The following is a 5357-nucleotide window of genomic DNA, read 5'->3' on the forward strand; positions in this document are numbered from 1 at the left end:
ACAAATTTAAACTATTTAGTGGAATTGATTCCTCTTGCAGCATAATCTTGTTACTAAAGAACCGAACACCTGAGCAATTTTCTATCCTTCAAAACTGAACGGATTCCACAAAAATTCCTTCACATAAATTTCTTAATCCAAAAAAACATGAGGAGAGTGAAGAAGTATATGATTTAATAATATTGTGCGGAAACAAAAAGTTTCCCCAGGGGTTGCGTCCTAAATGCAAATGAGCACACAACTTCATCTAATTATTCTGTTTCTCAACTCTTCATAGGTTGTTCTTCCAATAACGAACTAGGTTGAGCCTAGGAATGTGAATATATTTGTAACTAGGTTGAGTTTAAGTTGGGGTATGGAAAAATATCTATCCATAGTGAGATGTTATCATGATTGTATGGAACTCTATTGTGTTTGGATCCATTTGAGATACTTTAATTCCCCCAAAAGTGGCTTCCATCCTCAATCCCTCCCCATGAGATTTGAACATGAGAGTTAGTGGTGATTAAACAACATTCAAACCAACTAATTTATACCTCATGGGTAAATATACAAATATATTATTACAAAGGTCATGGTGCATTTCTTATTGGATAACATGGATCTTGATTTACATGTTATTTAATTTGTCGCACGACATATTTTCGTAAGAAAAATCACCCATAAAAGGGAAGTAAATATAAATATAAGGAAAATCATTAGTAAAATTGAAATAAATATGGGTATAAAAAATCCCTAGTGGGAGCTCATTTGGTAGGCTCATGAAAATGTAAACTAAATGTGAATACAAGGTTCCATGTTCAAATTCCTCATTGCTTATTTGTGGTTGTGTTGAGGCCCCGAAAATCGGGTCGACAACAAGGGGGATACCCGCCCGGTCCGGACCTTGGTTGGCAGCTCCTTATCCGTTTGGTATAACGGGTCCGACTGGGGATAATGGGACCAGTTTCCCAATCTATGAGTGTGTGTGTGTAGAATTGGATGTTGCTGATCTAACAGGTCCTATCTAAGCTATTCTAATTCAAACTTTAATCTAATTCTATGCTATTGTAATCTAATAAACAACACATCTAAATCTATGCTAACCCGGGATGTAAATCTTCTATTATGCGATCTAAAGAGATTTCAAATAACAACTGGTAATAAATATCATTCAGCGATTATAAGAAAGGAAATCAATTAAGATGAACCACTTCGCATAAAAAGTTAGACGAAACAGTTGTGAACAACATATCACATAATGAGCTATTTATACATTAGGCATAAATAAATAGCTATCACCGTACAAAAGTGCCAAATGATAACTCAAGCATTCATGCAATAATATATAAACAACTAAAAACTGTATATCACTTTAACATATAAGCAGAAATGGTCAAGAGATAAAAGTACCATTTATGACTAGTCCTACTCATAAGCTTCAAGCAATAATGATTTATCTCTCCTTGCTCTAACATCTACTAAGAGTACAGAAGTGCAACATCAGTAGCAGATATCAAATGCAAACATCAACAAATCTTGATCCATTCATTCACCAAAACCTCCTCTAAGGGTGCAAAAGTGCATGTTCTGAGGACAAGTTTTTGATAAATTTCTGGACCCTTATCTAAATGCATGAGAAGGGTTTAAATACTACTAACTAAATAACTTAATTACACAGATTCAGGATACGGTTTAAATGACTGCCCTTTTTCTAAGCAAAACTATTTCTAAAAATTAAATCTAATATCTAACTATTTCTGCATTTGCTCCTTAATGTTGCGAGCATTCAATATTTGCCTGGGTAGAGTCGGCTGACTGTCTTCCGCTTTTGGTTGAGCTAAGCAAACAGAAATGGTAAGAGCTGGCACCATTTTTTCAGCAAAATTGATGATATACTCGAGAATCATCCTCTGGCTATGTGGATTTACTGTGTATGCCCAGTAATAATCCAAGTTCCACTGGGTTAACCCTCGAATTGCTTCTGCCTTTGCTTTCTTGCGTTTTCCGGGCTTACGAGTGACTGAGCAGTTAGAGGCTTTGCTTTTTGAGCAATTTTCTCAGCGATGCGTGATTAGCACTAGGCGCTAATCGCGCATCGGAAACTGCCTCCGTTCTTTGATCCAAGCCTTTCTGATGCGTTTTTTGCCTTTAGCGCCTTTTCTTTCACCGAGTATAAGCTTCAAAATTTTATAAACATACTGCTTTCGTGAGTTTTTGACCTTGAGCGTTAAACCGCCAGTTGATATCAACATTGTTCAACTACTCATTCAACCATGGCTGTGACTTAAAGATCTGTAATGGATAGCTCAGCAGCGTTCTGCGAATATGTGGCTCTGTTACATGCGGTATCCACTTATGAGGGCATCTTTTCTCTGTCTCTGAGCATTGGAGCTTTACCCTTTTCCTTTATTGCTTCCTGCACATTGCTTCATGTTGTTTCTGTTTTTCGTTCCTGCAGTTCACACATGAGGAGAGAGTAATGATAATAAAAATCGACAAGAAAGCTCTAAGCTCTACGGATGTACAAAAACATGCCACCTGACGTGAACTGACTCTTCGAAAAACACAAAACCGTCTTTCATCAACACTTGGCGTATCATTCATTAATTATCATTAAAGCGCGTATCCAATTTTTGGTTTATGGACAACTTTTCTTGAATGTTGAGCCGGGGAAAATCTGCGATGGAAAGTTTCTACGATTCGCATCGCAGCATCGCAGTGTCGCATTATCGCATTTTTCATTAAGATGTGTTATCGCAGGGTTGCTCGACCGCGCTTATCGCAGTATCGCGCGATCGTAGATCGCAGTATCGTGCGATCGCAGATCGCTATAATCGTTAAATGGTTATGTGTTTTTCATGCGACATTGCGTTATGCGATATCGCATATCGAATATCGACGAATTTTTTAAGGTTTTCCAATGTGAGTGTTTCTTAATGCATGCGATGCGATGGAATTCGCGTCGCACTTTTGCAGTGTATCATTTTTACTCATAAGGAAATGCCCTATCAGTCTTTGTGCGATGCGATGTTTTCTTAAGGAGTAAAATACATGAGCCTTAATTGAATTTTTTGAATTTTTACTAAGGGTCCCCACTTACCTAGTGTTATTGCTAATACTAAATAAGGAGGGGAATTGTTGGTGGCCACAACAATTGGCGATTCACTTGGAAGAACCAGTTATCTCTGTTTTTCTATTGAATTTTTCAAACTTCCGAAACAGAAAATTTTTCAGAAAATTAAACTTTGTTATGGAAAGATAGAGTACATTACGCTCTAAACTGTCAATGATATTTTGTTTCAACCACTTTCTAATTATTTGCTTCCTCAGGCTAGTCCTTGTGTTTACATCAGCCATTACTTGGTCTTGTAAAGATAAAACAAAGTCTCCTCTGTAAACCAGTTTTAAATATGCTCATTTGTTGTAGGTAGAGCCTTTGCTGCCAGCAGGCGTTTATAGCCTCGACAAGGTTACCTGTTACCTAGCAATGATCCTGTATCCTACTTAAGGTGACCTACATCTTTCAAAGAAAAATCCATATCCACACTTATTGCTTTGATTTTCTTTTTATTCTTAAAGAACAATGTCTTGGTTTGGTAGCCAAATTATGACACAGTCATTCACTTGATTTATAACTTTGCTGAACAAGCTGGCTCGTGATGAGACCCCTTGTCTTTTGATTGCAACAATCTTGAGTCATTGCCCTATTGTGGTGTACAATATTGGCAAAGTCAGCAAGTTATAATATCTGTGATAATGATAAGCCGGCTCATGATGAGACCTCTCATTATTCAAGATAAAGTGTATCCTTGGATTATTCCTCTGAAAGCTGCGATTTCCTTAGCAGGGAGGAAGTCATTGTTTCCTTAAGATAGCTCTGGACGACAATAACAAAGTTTTTGGAAACAACTGTTCTACAGAGAATCTTTATTTTGTAATTGATACCTTTCATTGTACTGAGATAAAACAATTTCTTCACTAAAGGTTGCTTTCATCAAATTCTTTGAAGTTGAAACTAGTATCATATCTAGGCTAAAGTTTTTAACTGTATCTATCAATAATAAAGATCAGTTTTCCAAAAGATTTGCTATTTATACAAGCGAAAAGTTCAAAATCTGAAAGAGAATTGGTGTATTTTTCCGTAAATGCCTAATGTAACCACTCACAACGGGTTTTATTATGAAAAAGAAAAACTTTTCTACAAAAATAAAAGAATAATCTTCTATGGAAAATATTTCTTGAGAATTTGTCCATTAAAAGGCAAAGGATCCCTCTTACCTGCTAAATCCTGTAACACAAACATTGATGGACCTACGACTTCAACAATCTGAAAAGGACCAAGCCACATCCTTTGAAATTTTATATGTTTGCCCTTTTCTTCATGAGCCTTGTCCCACTTCAAAACTAAATATCCCATCTGAAAATCTTTTCTGCTCATTATGTTTGAATCAAAAGAGGATTTTACTAGTGCTTGATGATGAGCATGCGTTTTCCTAGCTTGTTCTCGTTGTTCTTCTAATTTAATTATTTCCATTTGTCTTAGCTGTAAGGAGGAAGTGGGTACTTCATCAATGTATTGTACTAAAGACAAAGAGGGAATGGCTAAGTGAGTCGGAAGAACCACTTCTTTCCCATAAACTAAATTAAAGGGAGAAGTGCCGATAGAAGCTTTTTGCGTTATCCGATCTGCCCATAAAGCATATATCAAAGCCTTGTGCCAATTCTTTTGATTTTGGTCAACTGTTCTTTTAATAATCCTGATTAGGTTTTTATTTGTTGACTCAGCTAACCCATTACCTTGTGGGTAGTAATTGGCCGAATATTTAAGTTTGAATCCTCTTTTAAGTGCAAATTCAGTCATTGCATTTCCAGAAAAGTATGATGCATTATCAAACATTAAAGCGGATGGCAATCCAAACCTGGTGATTATAAATTGATCTATGAACTCAATGATATTTTCAGAATTAGCCGTCTTGAGCGGAACTGCTTCTACCCATTTAGTAAAATAATCTGTTGCTGTGAGGATGTATCTATGCTGCTTAGAAGAGTGAGGAACGATCTCACCTATTATTTCCAAGCCCCACTGACTGAAAGGTTGCTCGATGTTTACCGGCTGTAGTGGCAGGGACGACTTCTTTTGTCTCCCAGCAGTAGTTTGGTAGACTTGACATCTTCTCACGTAACTGTGCGAGTCTTTAAACAACGTGGGCCAGTAATATCCTGTGCGTAAGATTTTATGTGCAGTAGCATCTCCAGCGTAGTGTCCGCCTGCCGGCCCATCGTGGAGTTCCTGCAAAACTTTTTCAGCTTCAGCTTTCTCAAGACACCTAAGAAGAACAGAATCATAATTTTTTCTAAAAAGAATATCATTTATG

Source organism: Pinus tabuliformis, chromosome 7 (genome assembly GCF_031772625.1).
Source record: "Pinus tabuliformis cultivar Carrire ecotype Pingquan chromosome 7, CPIR1, whole genome shotgun sequence".
NCBI classification, from domain to species: domain Eukaryota; kingdom Viridiplantae; phylum Streptophyta; class Pinopsida; order Pinales; family Pinaceae; genus Pinus; species Pinus tabuliformis.